This window comes from Furipterus horrens, unplaced genomic scaffold (assembly GCF_987537825.1).
Source record: "Furipterus horrens unplaced genomic scaffold, mFurHor1.1.pri manual_scaffold_15, whole genome shotgun sequence".
NCBI classification, from domain to species: Eukaryota; Metazoa; Chordata; class Mammalia; order Chiroptera; family Furipteridae; genus Furipterus; species Furipterus horrens.
In genome coordinates, this window is record NW_028327185.1 from 24,212,529 (window position 1) to 24,233,238 (window position 20,710).

Genomic DNA, 20,710 nt, shown 5'->3' on the forward strand with positions numbered 1-20,710 from the left:
TAAATGCTTTCTATTTTTGTAGTTGTCTATTATCACTAACAAAACCAGTAGTACCCTAGACATACAAACACTAAAACTCATAATGGCAGAGTTGATTTTTATTTTATCACTGACCAAAAATTATTGCCCAAAACAAAACAAAAATGAGCAAAGAGACAGAAAGAGAGAGAGAAGACTGAATGAAAATCAATGACAATTATTCTATTGAAAATTAGGAAACAATTAATGAAACTGATAAGAAGTGACAAACAACATTTACAATCACTTTCTTGGAGGGTTCTGCCAATGGATGACAAACAGATGTGGATACCATAGTTTAGAAACACCTGCACCCTGAGTAGATAGGAGAAACCTAATATCAATCTCACACCCATTTTCCAAAGATTTGAATTTAATTTCTACATCTTCCATTCTTACTTCATAGCGTCTCTTAGAGAAGAAAACCCTCAAGTTGAGGTAAACAACTTCAGCAGATTAAAAATATGCATTAAAATATAATTAAGGAAAATGCATGATAACATCCTGTGAAATATTATAAACTAAAATAAAACTAGCTCTAAAATGAGGAGAAGTAACTGTCAACAAAATGAAAAGGCAACTTACTGAGTAGTAGAAAATATCTGCAAATCATATACCTGATAAGGGGCTAATCTCCAAAATATGTAAAGATCTCATACAAATCAATGGCAAAAAAAGAAAAAAAATCAAACAATCCAATTAAAAATAGTCAGAAGATCTGGATAGACATTTTTCCAAAGAGAACATATAGAGGGCAAATAGACTTATGAAAATACACTCAATGTCACTACTCATCAGAGAAATGCTCCTCAGAGCCCCATTCTTTTTCTAGTGTAGGGGCACCAGATATTCCCTGTAAAAGGTTGCAGAGGTCTGCTAAATATGCAAATATTAGCAGCTTCAGATGTTCTCTGTAAGAAGTAGCAAAGGCCTGCTAAAAAGCCTTAAAAGGAAGGAATGTTACAGCCACTCAGTGATTTACAAGCTAAAAGACCCCAGCTTAGCCCCTATCTTCTTCTATTTGCTTGTGGCTTGTTTATAACTCTTGTAAAGTTATGTCTTACAGAATGTCTAGCCTTTTTGCAAAGCTAATTGCTTTACAAAGAATTCAACCTAACTAAGAGGCTGCAGCTACAGCTAAAGATAACCTTATAGCCTTGCGAATTTCTGTTCCTGTTACTGCCAAGACATTCCTGCAGCCCTGCCCTGCCCCCACTTCCCAGGGCTGCTTCCTGCCACAGGAGAGACAAAGAAGCACAGGCCCCTATATAAACCCGGCCCTACACCCATTCCTTGTCGGTGCCATTTTGGAGACTTGGTTTCGGCCTCGACTGCCGGCAAATAAAACTTTTTGCTAATTTTATAGACTGCTTCAGAGTGTTCAGTCTTGCCTATCCAGCCGCAACACTAGATGAGGTGCACTGATTCATCAATCATTGAATAAAGCCAATTCGATTTCTAAATTTACTCAGTTGAATTTTGTTTTTATAACAAAACTGCATCATAATAGATTTCACATACCTTTCCTTTTAGATGGCATTTTTTAATAAAATATACTCATAAATGATTGAAATAAAACTATTAAGAATCCATTTTTTTAAAAAGATAGCTATATATGCTTATATGGAGTGATTATTAACTGACATTATTTAATGGGAAGAAATGACTCAGAGGATTTGCAGTGGACAGACTCTGAGGTGGTCTCCAATGGTCCTTGTCCCTGAGAGACACATCCTTATGTAATCCCCACCTGAGTGTGGATCACACTCTTAACAAATAAAATATGACAAAGGTGAAGGAATATCACTCACATTGAGGTTACATTTGATTGCAACTGCTGTCTTGCTAGCAAATCCCCTGTCTCGTTGGCTCGCTGCTTTCATGGAGCAAGTGGCTGTGTGGTACATATATGAATGGCAAAGAACTTCAGGCAGCCTCCAGCCACCACTGAGGGACTGAAGCCTCAGCCTCAGAGCCTGCAAGGAATTCATGTGTGGATTCTTTCCATCAAGTGTGCAGAAGAGGCCCCGGGTCTGGAAGCACCTTGATAAAAGAGAGGACCCCACGCAGTCATGTCTCAGCGTCTGGCTAGAGAAAGTGTAAGTACTAAATATGCATTATGTTAATGTGCTTATTCTGCAATAAGTGGTTAGGCAGCACAGATAACGAATAAATATTTTAGTACCTGGACATGGGGTGCTTCTATAACAGTGTGACAGTGGGTTTGGAACTGGACAGTAGTTAAAGGATAGAAATCTTTGGAGAGAGATAACACAGAAAGTCTAAATTGCCTTCACAAGGCTGTTAGTAGAAATTTGAGCACTGCGGAGCCTGCCAGAAAGATCCCAAAAGAAGTGGGGTACATGTTATGGGGAACTAGAGAAAGGGGGACCTTTTATGGAGTGGCGGCAGAAAGCTCAGCAAATTCTCATCTCAGTTGTATGTAACACAGAACGCTTATCTGATAAACCTGGCTATCTCACGAAGGAAATGCCTAAGCCAAGTGTTGCAATGCACCTGATTTCTTCTCGCTGCTTATACAGAATGCTAGAAGAAGAAAAATTGAGGGAAGAATTGTCAAACAAAAGGACACTAGCCTTCATGATTTGCAGCGCGCTCAGTCTCTGCGGGTGTCCAAAGACGCTAACACTAGGAAATGGCTGCCAAGCACAGTCAGAAAAAGGTTTCCAGGGAAAGGCCTGGTCTAGAGATAAGGTTGAGTGTGTAACTGAACAAACCTTTTGTTAAAACCTCAGAAAGATAAAGTATCAGAGTATTCAGCCACCAAAAAAAGTCATTTAAAGAGATTAACAGTGTGCCTAAGGCTCCCATAAAACCACAGGGCATCCAGGAAGCTGTAGAGCAGCAATTCTCAACTGCTGTGCCTGAAGCATTTTTAAAACATGCAATACCTGGCTGTTCAGTCAGGGACGCTGACCTCTTTTCCCTTAGATTGTCCAATAAAAAATGACAACAGCCAATGCAACAATAGCCATCCAGTGTGAACGAATCAAAATTATACCTATTTTTTTCAGATCGGCAAAAAATACATTTTCGGTGTGCTGCAGAATTTTTGTAATTAGTTTATGTTCACCATGAGATGAAAAAGGCTGAAAATCGCCACTTTACAGCATTGTCCCTCTGCCATCTCTGCAGAAGCCATGGTCAGAAAAGGTTTATCTTTGAGACATTTGTGGATGTGGCTTTCGTCTGCAGGAGTGAAGTCCAGTGAAATTCACAAAAGGCTCATAAATGGTTTAGAGCATTACGTCAACAAAAGCACTGACAGTGGGAAGTAGAAGGTGGAAAGAGAGCGAGGAATGAAAACAGTGTTGGTCTCCTGGCAGTGAGCCTGCTGAGGAAAGCGCTGCAGGCCCTTCTGGGCAGCTGGCAGGATGGCGGAGCAGGGACTGCAGGGCTGGGCTCCGGACTGTGACACCAGCGTTGAGGTGCTCAGGAGAAAAACCGCTGCCTGCGCTTCAGCCCCATCCGCCAGTCTTTGTGAAAGGCAGTATTCCAGCACTGATATTTCTCCACTTTATACTCGGCTAGTCGTGGATGGATGTGCATCAGTAAGAGAATTAAGGACAGAGGTGGCTGGTGGGTGACTGCCATTTCTCCTACTGCCACAGATGGAAATAAAGTCACTACCTTCGTATCTGCAACGAAGTGTGAACCATAAGCTGTCTTGACTCTTCAGATATGACCTAAGCAGTGGCCATCCATAGTCAGAAAGACAGTCGGTAGCAGTTAATTTTTTTCCTTCTAGATTTGCTAGCAAAGGCCATTTGGACGTTGAAATGTCATAAATGCAGCATGGCAGTTAGCACCTTTGAAATACTCCTGGGATGGGGGACAGGGGGGAGGTTCTATTTTTATTTTTATTTTTTTTAGATTTTATTTATTTATTTGTAGAGAGGGGAAGAGAGGGAGAAAGAGAGGGAGAGAAACATCAAAGTGTGGTTGCCTTTGCACGCCCACGACAGGGGAGCTGGCCCAACAATCCAGGTACGTGTCCTGACTGGGAATCGAACCAGCAACCTTTTGGTTCACAGGCCAGCCCTCAATCTCATGAGCCACGCCATTCAGGGAGGGGAGTTCTAAACTGGATGCATGAATCTATGCCCCCCAACCAAATAAATAAATAAATAAAAAGGGGGGGAGAGTTATTCCCAAGCCTTGAAGCCTCATGAAGGAGCTCCTGACACGTGCCAGCTGCATTCCAAGATTGTGTGCGCTTCTTTTCACTCTCCAGTGGTCCCTTTTTGAACAGGAATGTCTGCAGCCCGAGTCCCCCGTGCCTCATCCACCAGTGCGTGTTGGGCAGGAGAAAACTTGTCTTTTTAGTTTCACATGAACACAGACCACGAGCAGTTGTGTTCCTGGAGTTCTGCTTAACAACTCCCACTCATCTGTACGTGAACGTGATTCTGAAGATGAGTGTACTTGAAGCAGATTCTGCAATAGGTTTGAACTCTTACGAACTTTTGGGGTGGGGGGTTAATATGTTTGGCGTGTGAAAGTGATATGAGAATTTTGATGCCAGATGTTATTAGGCCGCTTCTAGGATGATTTCCAGCACCTCCCACCTCCTGGTGTTTGTGGATATGTGTAAAGCCTTTCCTTAAGTAATCTTCTTAGCAGTAGAAAACTTCAGACTTGAGGGGATAGAGCTTTCCTGACTAGAATTACATGAGGTTTTGCCCTGGCCGGGTGGTCTGGTTGCTTGGAGCACAGTGGTGTACAGCAAGAGATTGCAGGTTCGATCACCGGTCCAGCACATACGGGAGGCAACCGATGAAGCATGTCCTCTGGTGAGGATTTAAAAAGAATCACATACGATTTAACTCGGCTGCCTTCTCAGAGAAGTGGATGTTGCTAGGAGCAGAGGGTAGCCTCCAGACACCACCAGCAGGAATGAAATCCTGCAACCAGCACGCGGGAGGAGAAGTAGACCCTCTGCTTGCCAGGGCCTCAGAGGAGGCCCAGTCCCCGGGATGGCCCACTTTGGCCTCCTGGCAAACCTCCTGGTTTGGGACAGCTGAGCCACGTGCATTCCTGACAGGCATCAACTATGAAATACTAAATGTGTGTCGTTTTAAACTGCCGATGTGTTATGTGACAATTGATAACAGGTAGTATCGTATGTAAATACATGTTTTAATATGTGTGGATAGATGTTACACAAATGTCAATAGATGTAAAGACAAATATATGTATTTCTGAGATAAATACAATAAATTAGAGAGACTGGATTCCCTAAATAGAGAACACAAGCCCCCTGAGGTGAGAAGCCATATTTTCATTTGTTTACCCATCAAATAGGATGAGAGTCTCAAGGTCTGGGCAGTTCTTCCCACACGCATGGCCCCTGGACACAGCCATCATGGGGCGAGTGCCTGAGGGAGCGGGGAGGGCCAGCTGGAGGGGGCGAAGAGGGAAAAATTGGGACAACTGTAAAACCATAAACAATAAAATATAATTTTAAAAAATGGCATTGCTGCTAAATGTCGAAATGTAACTCAGTATTTTGCAGACCAGCTATAAGAGGATGAGCTGGACAAGAACCCACCCAATAAACATGGCCAACGCAATGATGAAATCAATGTGTAACTGACCAAGCAGTGTATGTAAGCCATGCTAAGCCTCAGGTCCAGGAGACAGAGCATTGGATGCTAATCCCGCATCTCCCTTACCTGCTACAAGTAAATAAAACTGCCTTGGGACAACCGTGGCTCATTCTAGAGTAGAGCACCCCAAGAGGTGAACCCCCTAAGTTTGGCAACTTGTCCTTTGTACCTTTTTTTTTCAAATTTTAAATGTTACTAAAAATGCAAATTATTTTTAAGAAAATCGATCATTTTATACTTTTCTTTTAACAATTAATTGAGGCTTCATTTTAAGAAACTCTCAAATCAGAAAGCAATCCAGGTAAAGGCACATGTCAAATCAGTCACTTGTCAGTAAGCATGTGGGGCTGAGAAATCAAGTCTGCGATACCTGTGCAATCTTGTGTACCAAGAACACACATCTGAATGCACCAGGTTCTCAGTGGGGAGCCTTTTAATTTTTAATTTATTAAACTTTAGAAAGAGAGGAAGGGAAAGGAGGAAGGAGAGAGAAACATTGATTTGCTGTTTCCCCCTTGTTTACGAATTTATTGGTTGATTCTTACAGTGTGCTGACTGGGATTGAACCTTCAACCTCAGGGTATGGGGACAGGGCTCTGGCCAATGGGGCTGGTCGGCCAAGGCATTGGTGGAATTTTAAGTGGCAGGTTGTAGAGTGTTTATATTCATGTGATAGTACATGTAATGAAACAATCCTAATTTATTCTTTCACCTCAGATGTTCATTAAAATTTTATCAATATTCTGAGTGACATTCTTAATCTAAAATAAAGTTAACCTGGGTATTTTTTTTTTTACACACATAACATCTATTCAACTATAAAGGCATATACTGAATGAATACATACTGTGTGCCAAGCAGCAATGATGAGGGAGTTTCCAGTCACAGGGAGCATTCATGCCAGCGTTGTAAAAGAGATTAAATAACCCCCTGAATGCGTGGGTGCGGCAGGCATGAAAACAGGTGTGTGCACAGCAGGCTCGGGGAAAACAGCAGCGCCCACCTTTCGAGTCTATGAGAGGGGACACAGGGAAGCTTTCCCGTAGAGCAAACACAAGGTTTCCTCTCCTTTGTGATGAACACAATTTAGAAGTTCACTTCCATTTTGCTTGGAATTTTACTAACTCTTGATGCCCTCTATTCAACAAAGCAATGAACTTGTTGGCATAGCTACCAAGTGATGCCAGGAGCAGATGCTGAGAAGACGGGGTTCAAGGTTGGACGCGTGGGCTGGGGAGCCCAGGCCCAAACAGGAGGGAAGCGGCTTTGGAGGCCAAGGCGGAGCTGCACCGAAGGGTCTGCAAGACTGTCCGAGAGCCGGTGTGGGGGGACCAGCAGGGACGCCCAGCTGCGGACGCTCTCACGGGATGAACGCAGATGGCGGAAAGAAAAATTATGTATACATGCATATTTCAAAGCTGTGGAGAACAGCCTGGGAAGACTGCGTGGGCTGACAATTACCATACCATATTACCTATTATTTTTAGTCTGCAGATTCCTCTTTATTTTCTGTAAGGACTTATTTTGAAATGAAAGGTGGAGGGGAGAGGGAAGAGGGGGGAGTTCAGGAGCCATCAGAGTGACTCAGTGGAAAATGAGCGCAGATGCGCTGGCCCACCGCCACCGGGTCTCCCTGGGCTGCCGAGGACAGGCGCGGGCGCTCTGCGGCCCAGCCCCGGGGGCTGCACCACGCAGCAGCACGTGCTCCGCAGCTGGCCCGTCTCCGGGAGCAGCCGTGACTCAGCGGGCACTTTTTCACTGGGTGCTGTGGGCTTTAGCAGAACGAAATTATCTCATGATTCTCACATTGTAAGAGAAAAAACTCTTTCTTAAAAACTAAATTGTACTGCACAAGATGTGGAGCATTTGCTTCCAGCTGGGAGCAAAATATTTCACAAAGCATTAGTCCAATACCCTCTTACTCGTCCAATATCACAGGCGATGGAATGTATTGGCTAGTAAGGGAAAGAGGAAACTCACAGGGCTTTTCCTGTTAAAACGCATCACTTAAGCTGGGAGCAAAAAAGGCAGATCAGCGAAACCAATGAACGAATGAGGGCCTGGGGAAGACCAGGTCGCTGAATTTCAGTCTTATCCTTCCTCTGTTTAAACTAACATCACCTCAGCAACCGCCTCCCAAAAATATAAATTAGTTCATCGAAATCAAATGCTCTTATGGAAACAGACCACTTAAAAGTGTAAAAACTGTGAAATGTTCAAAGCCCTTGTCCCCAGCACACAGCCAGCCTTCAGTTTCAGTGACAGGCACGCGCAGGCCCCGCAGCACAGAGAGCGTCTGTGGCGTTGGCTGTTTTCCTACCGGCTTACTCTTCCTCGTTGCCCTTCCGGATAGTGAGTTATTTTTCTCAAAACCCCAAGGACTGCCCAGGATGAGACTACAATGGTAGGAATTAGTCAAGCCATTCCAGCTAGAGTTTTTTTATTTTCTGTGAACTCAATACAACTATCGGGGGTGAGCAAAAGTAGGTTTACAGTTGTAATACAAATAAATGGTACAATAATTAATAAGTAATAAAATAATACACTTTGGTGCACTCACAGCTATAAACCTACGTTTGCCCACCCCTGCAACTAATCATTACAGACACTTTCTTCATATGATACACACGTGGTCAGGAGGTCGCGGTGGGAGTGCCCTAGAGCTGAGAGGTAAAAGCTGTGAACATAGTCATAAGTAGAATAAACACACAGGAAGTGTATTTACATTTTGGTTTTTCTCGCAGTCATGCACATTTTGCATCTTTTCCCACAAGAACAGCTGCTGCATCGTGTCCGCACGCTGAGTCCTGTACAGAGGCGGAGACACTGTTGTTCCATCCGGGTGGCACCTACGAAGCCAAGGCACCTACACGGTTGTGGCCCCTGGGTGCTGAGGGGAAATGAAGGGCAGCTTGGTCACAGAAGATGGACCCGACGCGAGCTAGGACGTTAAACTGGAACAGGAAATGCCGGAGGCAGGTCTCTCAGCCTCACCTCCTGTGTGTTATTCTAACCAGCTCCTCCTGAGCAATAGAAAAAAATACATATATCATTTAAATAATTACATTAGTATGTTATTGTAATTCATTAAAAATCAGATTGAGCAATTGGTAGATTCGATCATATTTTACAGAACGAAAATTTCAGTGAATGTAAATTTACCGTTATGAGAAAAAAATCATTTTACTGATTTTCTATGTAAGTGCAGGAAAAATATATGATAATAAAACAGTTATATAAAAAACAATTGCCTAAAAATTTATTTAAAGAGCCATCTTTTATTTAAATGATTTGGAAATTAAAATGCTATTTTTTAATTATAGAAACATAGAATTATCTTTCTTGCATAATCAGAAGTAATTTAGTTAGAATGCTGTACCTTTAAGGATGGGTTCTTTCCAATAATCAGCACAAATGCAAATCAACTCAATTAATGGAACTGTTTACCTGAGGTACAATCTGAAAAGTCAACTTCTGTCAAGATCTTTGATTATACCCAAACAGTATTTCAGAATTAGAGGAAGTTTTTAATTTTATTTCATATTTTATTGTATTGTTTTATAATACAAAACACCAATTTCTGGTTCTTGATCAAGAACCTAGAAGTGATCTTACTTAGAGGTTCATGCACAACTATGCTCTCAAAATATTTTTTGAGCCATATTCAAAGTTTCACTTACTTCTCAAAACAATGTTCAAAAGTTTATACTTTCTGAAACAGCATTAGAACACCAGGCTCCTTTTCTTTAGTATAAATGTTAATACAAATCTGTTCTAGAATGTGAAATTACGCCCTGGAACACCACCAGTCTTATAAATAAGAAGGCTGGAGATTCTTTCATGTCTCTCTCAGGAAGGTAATTCCTCAGAAATCTATTAATAAATAAGCTCTCAAAATTGATAGAAACATTTTTCATCTTATTTATATGAAGTTACACATTCTTCAAGATTCATCTTCCTCAAGAATTTCTCATTAAAAAGGAAGAAATGTATTTGGCTATTAAGAATAGCAAAACTGGAATAAGATTTTTTTTTGTGAAAAACTTGCCTTTGAGATAAAATTCTACAAAGGAGGAGGATCCTTTCAAGAACTATTCCTTTCAAATTATTTTAGGGTATTGGCTCATGTTTTAGACTCTATTAGTGGTAGATGTAAAATTTAGTTCCACATGAACAAATTGTCCAATGTAAATGGGAAGATACCAACATTATTGGAGCCTCTTTCAATATTAGATTGTTATATGCCATTTGAATCTGCCACTAATAATAGTCAATCATATTATTTTGAAAAATTCAGAGAAGATATGTTAAGGTGAAGAAATCAAAGGATACTTCAAAATGATGACCCACATACTCTGCTCAACTTTGCAATGTTATCTTATTCCCCGACTTTACTTCAAACATGCCTCAGAGTCCTGACATGCCTGGCACTTGCTCTTGTCTTTCAGCATAACAAGTGGCTGTTAAAAATATTTTCTTTCTCTGTCCATTGTGAAGGACTAACATTAGCACCCAGGATCAATGAACACGCCTGGCACATACATGTTAATTTCTACATCTGATTCACTTACATTAGACTTGGCCTCTTAGAGAAAAGACTGCAGCTCTGAGAGCAGGCGGGTACAGGTGAACCTGGGAGGCTCCTTGTGATGGAACGCAAAGCATGCTCACAGAATGATGACAGGGAAATGTCCTAAGGACGGATGTCAGCTTGAGGAAGCCCCCACTAACAAAGTCTGAGATAATTCCTCTGATTTATTGTATTTATCTCAGAAATACATATATTTGTTTGTACATAAATTTACATTTGTGTAACATTTATCCACACATATTAAAACATGTATTTACATACAATATTACCTGTTGTCAGTTGTTACACAACAAATTGAGAGATCATTTCAGTGTGAAAGTAATTATACTAATGGATTATTACAATAAATTAGAGAGAATGGGTTCCTCTGAATAGAGAACACAAGCCCCCTGAGGTGAGAAGCCATATTTTCATTTGTTTACCCATCAAATAGGACGAGAGTCTCAAGGTCGGGGCAGTTCTTCCCACACGCATGGCCCCTGGACACAGCCATCATGGGGCGAGTGCCTGAGGGAGCGGGGAGGGCCAGCTGGAGGGGGCGAAGAGGGAAAAATTGGGACAACTGTAAAACCATAAACAATAAAATATAATTTTAAAAAATGACATTGCTGCTAAATGTTGAAGTGTAGCTCAGTATGTGTAGACTGGCTGTAAGAGGATGAGCTGGACAAGAACCCACCCAATAAACATGGCCAACGCAATGATGAAATCAATGTGTAACTGACGAGCATGTATGTAAGCCATGCTAAGCCTCAGGTCCAGGAGACAGAGCATTGGATGCTAATCCCGCATCTCCCTTACCTGCTACAAGTAAATAAAACTGCCTTGGGACAACCATGGCTCATTCTTGAGTAGAGCACCCCAAGAGGTGAACCCCCTGAGTTTGGCAACTTGTCCTTTGTACCTTTTTTTTTTTCAAATTTTAAATATTACTAAAAATACAAATTACTCTTAAGAAAATCGGTCATTACAATAGCCTTTACCCATGTCTCCCACTTAATATTTACAGTGGAAAAGTAATTAGCATAATGTTTCTGATTTGTTAAGCAAAACAACGACACGTGTTTTTTTATTTTAACTATCCATTTATCTTTCTAATGAAGGCACCATTTTTATATATTTATCAAACAGGCTTTGTTCTTCCTTAGTTTCCTAATAATGCACTTAGTTGTTTTTTTTTTTTTTTTTACTTATATCTCCTTGAGTAGAGAAGTGTTCCATAGAATTTTAGAAAACTGAAAAATATCAAAGCAAAATGAGGTTAGATTAGCACTTAAGATGCATGTTTTGAGGTGTTCTGCTATACACAGGTATACATAATAGCATCAATCTGTGCATAGGAGACACTCAAAATTTTGTGTAAATAAACCAAAATGACACCTTGTGTGGGGTTATATGGACATGTGAGCAGAAAGAAAGCATGTAAGTGAGCTAACATAGGGCCTCTGGTTCTTCAAGGCCTGCACAGGGCTTCAATGACCCTGCAGATTTCCAGCAAGGTGGCCCCCAGGGAGGTGGCACATTTGGCAGCAGCACCCCTGAATGTTCAGAGAGGGCAGGCATGTTGTATCAGAGGCTAACTCTCATTTGCATTCAGGGAACCAGTATGACCAATCAAAGTAGCCAAAGGGATTGTCCTTGCATGTCAGAGGTCAAGTGGGAGATCAGTCCTGCTGCACAGCATCCAGGGAAGGCCCAGTGAACTCTACAGTGACTGCGGGACCTGGTCTTCTCTCAGCCGCTGTGAGATCACAGAAGCCAGACCTTTCCCCAGAGCACACTGATGCTCTATTAGGGCACGACAGCGCTGCCTAGAGAGTCCCTTTAAGTTAACAAGTCAAAGTGAGGAAAAAATTAGGGTAAATTCAATTTTGTGGGTTTTTTTTTCACCACTATTAGATACACAAATCATAAAATTAACAGAGGAAATTTAAAACTAAGTATTTTGTAATGAATAACTATGAGAATCATCTGTACTATTTTCTCTAACATCCTCGGGGGCAATTTCACACTCCTCGGAACTTGCCTGTAATGTGATAGCACACGTGATATTTCATCCCAGTGTCATGAATGACCACTTCATAGAAATTAAATCTTCAGAAGGTCTATTTATAAGACCCTCTCTGCATTCTAGTAAGGAATCAACTCAAAGCTCTCTAATGACAATTAGAGATCCTCAGAAGACGGAATCTTACTTGGCACTAAAGTTGTATCTACAGACATCGAGGTTGTCTCTCTACAGCGATGCATGAAGTCTACTTATTATTTATATGAAAGACCTATTCCCAGAAGGAGAGAATGTACCTTCCAAACTTTCACGCAACTTCTTGGGTTTTAACAGCAACTAGTTTAGTAATTCCAATGTTAAATCAATAAAGTTCAGCTTTACATTTCTCATAAAACAAAGCTACATTTTGTTGCAGCTGGGGATTATTAATATTTTATAATGTGAATAGTACTTATCAAACTCTGGTCTGTCCTTTCTTACCAATGGAATAAATACCCATTCGGGGAAGCGATCCTCCCTGGAACAAGAATCCTGGCCCTCCGATGCCCCCGAGTTCCAGTTTTCTATGATCCACACCCCTTTTCTAACTCAGTGAAACTGGAAACTCTGCTGACTCAGCTCTGCACTGAGGCAGCTGACGTCCTTGCAGAACACACAGGTTGTTTGAAACACAACATATCCTGCTTGTATTACGGCATGTGGGATAATGTATACCCACCTTTTCATGGAGAATGGTGACAAATACTGGGAAATGGGTTTCCAAAGTGTGTTTAAAAATGTAGGAAGCCTGCAGCATAATGAGAGCTGCCAGAGGACGAGGAGGCAAAGGCCACACCCACAGAGCTGAGAGCACCTGGGGTCCTGCCCCACAGGGGTACCCGTGCGTTGAAGAGGCGGCGGGAGACGTGGCCAAGTACTGTGTCCTAAGACAGAGGTCAGCCATGGTTTCTGTAAAGGGCTGGGCAGTAAATACAGTAAAAACTGTAGCAACTACATGGTTCTGCTTTTGTAGCAGAAAAGCAATGCTTGACAATATGTAAATAGGTGGGCATCACTGTGTTTCCATAAAACCTACTTACAAAAATAGAAAGCAGGCCCAATTTGACCCATAGTCAGTGGTTTGCCAACCTTTGCCCTAAACAAAGCAGAACCAGAAGTATGAGGCTCAAAAGGGAATGTACTGTAACTTCCTGACGAAATGTAAGGTGTGGACACATTCTCTCTGAACAATATTAAAACAGGGAATGTAAGAGACTGTCTTATTGGAGCATCATTAGACAAACAGGCCAGTGGAATGGAATAAAAAGCCCAGAATCAGAACTACATATATAGATAGATGATTTATGATGGGGCGATCTAGGGTGTGTATAAAAAGCTCAAGAAAATGAATTCCTGATAAACGATAGCACTAAAAGAACATGAAAAAAAAACAGGGAATCTCCTCAAATATAAAACATGAGACTATCATGACTTGGTGGAGGAAAATGTCACTTAAATGCATGACTATCCATAACAATGCTGTCTTGTATGTCTGAAACTTGCTAAGAGAGTAGATCTTCCAAGTTCTTGTCTCTCTCTCTCTCTCTCTCCCTCTCTCTCTCTCTCTCTCTCTCTCTCTCTCACACACACACACACACACACAAACACACACACATTGTAACTATGTGTGGTCACAGATGTTGACTAGATCTCCTGTGGTGATCATGTACAATATATATGAATGTGGAATCATCGCATGTGCACCTAAAATTACTATAAGGTTATTTTGGTTCTTTGTTTTTATATTTCATCATATGGAATTTTTTAAATTCAAAGGCATATGTCAAGTGTACCTCTCTTGTAAAATGTAGGATTAAATATATATATATATATATATATATATATATATATATATATATATATGGAAAATACTATCCTTAAAGGGAAATAATTGAACCATTGGAATGAATCATATGACATTGCCACCATCTGGCCATTTTTGAGAAAATAAAATTCAATTTCATATGGGGAAACATTGTACATTACAACTAAGAACTTATTTTTATTAAAAAAATAGCATTAGGCAATGTAAAGACAAACCATAAGATTCTGCCAAACAATGCAACACCTTTACAAACAATAATCCTGAAAACTCCATCACTTATCTTTACATTTTAAAAAAATTTTGAAGATTCCCTGAATTATATTCTGTTCAAAAGACAGATTAATAACACATGAAGGTTTCTCCCTTTCTAAAATACATAGTAGGTTACAAAATAGAATTAGGAAATAATTGGGGAAATGTCATCAATGTTTTATAAATGCTTTCAGTGAAACAATATAATTTATATAAAAATGAGTAAGATAATTTCTTAGAGTAGAAATAATAAATGTACTGTGTAGTGAACATGATGTAAAACTAATTATAACAACCGTATTTGAATAAATTTATTATTTGGTGTGAGAATCAACTATGTAGGAATTTGTAGCCTGTGTTTGGACCAAGGGAAGACGATGAGGGTTCCCCGTCCTTCACTCATAATCCTAAAGCATAGAAGGCTCTGGGGAAGTTTCTTTATAATTTTGGTGCTAGAACTCTCTTGGTGGGCAATAGTGTCTCTATGTCTCTGTTCCTGATGGAATAACGAAGACCAATGTACCGTCCTGCCTAAAACAAACCAGAGCATACATGTCAATGGTTTTTAAGACAAGAACCAAAGACAATGAAAGACAGTGATCCCAGAGGGGCAGGGCAAACGCAGGAGCCCTGGGGTTGCTCAGCTTACTGCCTGAAGAAGGTTCCAGGCCCAGTCACAGGGGAGAGGAGGGTGTGAGTCTGAGGGGATTCCGGCCATGGCTGCTCTTCCCTCGGCCCCAGAGAAGAGCTTTCCCTGTCTCCCCTCGGATCTTCCCTCGAGGTCATTGGATGAAAATCCTGTGACAGGCTGGGGACCCCTTGTATCTGCTTCCCAAGCAGTATCACACTGTCGTGCACACTTGGCCTTGAGACATTCCTTAAACAGTCCCTGGTAAATCTCTTTAGCAGCTGAAATGGTGCTTGAGGGTGTCTGTCCCAGGTACGCAAGCTGGATCTCCCCACAAACACCCATCTCTCCAGACTGTTTGCTCTGCAATCCCTGCTCTCTGCAGGTTCAAGGACAACCATCCATTTGCAACTTATGCAGCTTCCTTCCTGTCCTAAGCATGGGAGCTGTGTTCTGTGCCGTACGTGCAGCCTTCAGCTGGCACACGAGTCCATCACACCTACTACGACTGAAACCGGCAAACACGCACATTCCCTGGCTCCCACGGACCACTCATCCCCAGCCGACATGGGCAAGCTTACCTGGCATGTTTTGCTTACGACTCTGGACGCATTGCACACAATTTACCTGGATCAAACACACGTTCAAATGCACTCCCAAGATCTAACCACAGTTGTACCTTTCCTTCTGCAGCTTCTTCAGGGTTGGGTTACTTTTTTAAGCACTCACGACAACTTGATAACAATCTTTCATCGGTTTGCTTACTTGAACATTAAACAAGAAAGAGAAATCACTGTCATTCATATAAATTTTTTGAAACAGCTATGCCATTGAAAGAAGCACATCCCCATGATCGGAGAAGCCAGTTGATCCCTCTCAGATTTCTGCACTAGCCCATTTAGGGTCAAAACAGGGTCAACTCTCTCAGGACATCTTCCTTCCCAGTTAGGGTTTGTGATTGGTTTCCACTGTCCCATTGGGGAGATGGTGGGTGTGGAATTCCAGGCCATGTGCTCTACCACATGCATTATAGAGCTCAACCCATCAATCTCAAGGCCACTTACCCCTCCCAGCAGAATTGCTGGCTACCAGGCATTGTCCCAGAGTGGAGGGATGCAACGGTGAAAAGAAGACAAGTGGTCTCTTTTTATAGACTGTACAGACTATCACAAAGAAAAAATAAGAACAAGAAGTGCAGACTCAATTGCAGTAAAGGTGCCTGAAGAGGGAGAGGCATGCAACCAGCCTAGGAAAACCGAGTCCGAGGAGAAAGTGGTCCTTGAGTCAACGGCAAAGAGACAAGCCATAGCCCAGCAAAGAGAGGCAGCGAGGATGCAAACTAATGAGGAATTGAATGAAAGTTATGACAGTTTGGGGGTTTTTAATTGAGTTAAAATATTATTCTTGGTTTTATTTTAATTATTGTATAAGTATTTCTGAAGAAGACTGTCAGAGTAAAAACAATAAAAGACATCGAACAGATCTGTGTCAACACTTAGTCACAAGAGATTCATGAAAAAATTACTAGCATTTTAAAATTTAGAAAATATTCTTCCTTGCCCCTTCAAATTCCAATTAATAATGCATTGGGCAAAAGACAGTTCATAGTATCTTTTAAAGGAAGTATAATAAAAATGACATTGCTTGTTAATATTGTAACGGTGCAGAGCAAGAGTCAGAACAATTCGCGCAATCCTTGACTGGGGGAAGGAGAGGGTTGGATGATATGGTGTTTCAGATACATTGCATAACAATGCAGGTTAATAGCCGTGCCTTCCTGAAGGGCAGAGGGCTGCTGCTTAAGGCAAATTGTGTAGTGACTGTGACTCCTGACGCAGCTGAGGGGGGCAGGGAGCTTATATAGCACCTGTGCAAGAGGCAGGGGCTGGATGCCCACCCCGGATGTCCGTGCATCGCAGGGAACTCTTCCCCTGACTACAGGTGGCAGCCAAAAGAAGGTAAAAGACACCAAGGAACTGGGAAAGATGGCGGATACTGACACATCGTCAGCATAGGAGGGGCTGGATATGAGGTCACGCAGGAAGTCCCGCCAAGGATTTAAATGAGGGTGGGCTGAAAAAGAATAAGTCTGGCCATGAGGTCTGGAGTGTAAGAGAGGCGATCCGATAATCAGAAGTGAGTCACCAGAGCTGGCGGTGTGGCGGGGACCTGCCCCCCACCCAGATTTGTGAGTGATGCTTGGAGCTGAACTGTGACCAGGAATGCTGAGCTGCAGACTTCTGCTTTTCTGAAAGACAGCACCTCTGAGTGGCATATTCTGAAACTGACTTGGTTAGGCAAAGGGAGGCAGAACTACATGTTTTAGCACAGTTTTAAAGGGAGCAGGGCTTAACAGCAGAAATCTGACATTATTCTAGTTCTGTATAATAAACAACCCCTTTAAATAAACAACCCCTTTCCTTTTTCACCAAACTCTTGCATTGGGAGCCATGCTTCTTGGTGGTGGGCAATCAACCCATGGCTGTTCCAGAACAGCACTGGTAGGGCTCTGTAACAATACCATTTTGAATTGTATTCAGAAATCGGTCTTCATGAAGCTCTAGAAAAAAACAATAATTTATAAGAATATTTTAATACCTGAAAAAAATATTAGTACAAAATTAATGACTTAAAAAATTTTATTGTCTTATTTCAATGTAACTTGCAATATATCTAGGCATGGATTTAAATTTCTAAAAACAAAAGCCACAAAGTTGTTTGGCATTATAATAATTAAAAGAATTTATAATTTCTACCTAGAAATCATGCAGGTATATATATCTAAATCTATATGTAAAGTGCATTTATATGTGTATTTGTTATGTATATATTAATTTTTATATTCATATAATTTACTTGAAGTCTACTTGTTTTCTGAATACTTACCAATTGATTTTCCTTTAATCTCAGAATAGAACCTATATGAAAACCAATGAAATGACCTTTTATAATGCCTCGAGCACAATTATGAAACCTCTTCAAAAAGTAAAATTTTGCAAAATAAAAACAAATAACTTTTCATTGTGGAGAAAGTAAATACTTCAGACCATCACCATATTCGTGTCCCATCTAACATTAAAGGTCCCTCAAAAGTCCCTTCAGTAGGAACAGCACTGAGTAGACATGAAAGAGTGATACCAGACACCCAAATTCCACCTTCTTTTTCAATAAGCTTCCCAAATATTAAGGTACAAACAAGAATTTACCTTGAGTGCAAACACAATTGACGAGAACTTCTTAAAGTGTATTCCATAGTCAGAGATTGCTGAGACCCACCGATCATAGTACAAAAGTTAGTTCTGGAAATAAAGTCATCAGTCCACCGCAATGAATTCTCACCATTCAGAATACCCTTACCAAGGAAGACAGAGGAGCAATTGGAAGGGATACTGTAAGCCATACTTACGGCCAGACACCTACAAAAGTTTGATGGAGCCAGTGCACGTGAATCCTCAAGTGTCAGGACTCTTGCTGTGCTAAAAAAGAAGGCTGCAGTAACAGAAACCTTCCTGTCCACAGAAAGTTAAAGCTCGTAAAGAAATGGCAGTGATGTTTATAAAAATTGTTAATGCTGTTAACATAGACTTGCAACAGGCCTTCTTCCCTGAGCCTTAAGAACTTTCAGTGACCTAAAGGAAACATAAGTCACTAGGAGGCAGTGAGCTGATTGCAATTCATTCAGTTCCTGGAAGAGGCAAGAAATGATTCTTGAACAGCATCACAAGTGTACAGTGTCAAAGTTCACAGAAGAAGAAGTCCACCCCTGCCACACAAACAATAGACCAGTTTTTAAGAGGAGGTGATTTAGAAACAAGTCCAAGTGTGAGTTTTTGCCAAAACACTTCAGGTCATTCCACAGCTTGGGCTCCACGCCATCGACAGAGATGGAGCACTGCACTCAGCCAGCCAAGTTCTCCAAGTCTCCGCCCCTTGCTGTTATAAATACTGTTTATAATAGGACAGGACTAGCTCTAGAAAATGTTAATGTTTTTCTGCTAAAATGACAAAAATGTGTATGGGTTCAGGTCTGTGCACTGTGTGGAAATGAGGGAGGAAATCCTTAATGGATGGTGCCTGGGTTGACAGAAAATAAATCAGGCTGACAGATGCTGAGAGGTAAACAATAGATTCCATTATGAACAGAATATACCTTTTCCAAGTGCATACTTCTAGACCAGCGTAGTGAGAGCAGCCTTAGTACAAAAAAATAATAATAATGTATTCTTAAATCCAGCTAGTTATTGTCAAATCTAGACAGAAGTCGGAGGCAAGGATCCATTAGATCGCTTTTTAGACAGCACATCACGTAAAAGTCTATAAGACAAATAAGTACATTTTCCAAATATCTTACAGCTAAAGGAAAAGCAGTGTTCTGTGTCTGGGTTACTGGGAGAAAGGACGGGAATTAGCACAAGCTGAGCAGCTACTGAGACCGGGGCTGCGTCAGGAGCTTCCCACAATTCCCCTCTCACAGTCTCGGCAAGTGTCCCTCTGTCCGCTCAGGGTCACTGTGGAGCCAGCAGCCTGCAGAGTCCTGTGGGCCGGGCACGGTGCCGGCTCCGGCAGGTCCTGCGGTGAACACACATCTTGTAGAGACTGGTGTTGTTTTACGTCCGCCATTTGTGTTGTGACTTTGTGTGACAGCAAGACGTTCATAGGAGAAACTACAAAAGCAGACATAAGGATCACTTAATAGCTCTAGAAAGTTCTCCCAGAGAAAATACTTTTTAAGATCCAAAATAATTAATTTGCCTTAAATCCCAAAGCAGTGTGTGGAAGAAATTGCATTTGAACCTGTCTGACTCCATGGCCTATTTTCTAAATTGTCACTTGTTTTAACAGTTACTTACTACTAGATAAGTCCCGCCTGATGTAAGTAGCAGTGCCTGACCTTTCAGGTGAAATTAGCACCTAATACATTAGAAGATGAGTTTAAAGTTACCTCAAACACAGTCACTGAACTTTACACAATTCCGTGAAAACACCCAAACTGTACAGCCAGCACGCATATCTGAATGCGCCACAGGAGCTACGCTGCTCCTCAGCATGGCGGTATTTTCAGATTTACCTACGCCTTAAATTTCCTTTCCAGACAAAAAAAGCAAGTTTAAATTTCACCACTGCCGGACTGGGCCAGTGTGTGGCGCAGCGAGGGGAGAGGATGGAGAGGGAGGCAGGCAGCTGAGGCCCACCAGGCAGGCACTCCAGGCTGTGAGCATCCGGCTTCCAGATCTGACGAATTCCAGTACTTTGAAATAACAGAATTCAAGTGGAGCCAACACTGAAAAGACTTAACTTCGTGTAACCACAGAGCAGAGTGTGAGAAATCTCTACAACCAGGAGATAAAGCTGTTGGTACCAGGAAGAGACAGTACTGAACCATGTGATGAGCACCCAAAACCACGTGACACCCAAAAAAGGTTGACTGAACTTGGATGTCAAAATAAACAGAACCAAGGTCCTACTAGGTATCCCCTCACACCTGGACCAGGTCTTAGTAGGACACCTCAGGTGAAGGGAGGCCTGTCTCTACTGTATTTATAAACTTTTATACAAAATTACATTTAGCCATACATTATAGTTCTTACTCCAATGTCAGCATCTATGTGTAAGGCATTTTCAGTTCATTCTTTTATTTACAACTATGATTGAAAAGATTGGATTGAAGTTAATCCAAATAGCAATTCCAATAAAAATTTCCATGCCTGGAGTGTGCATA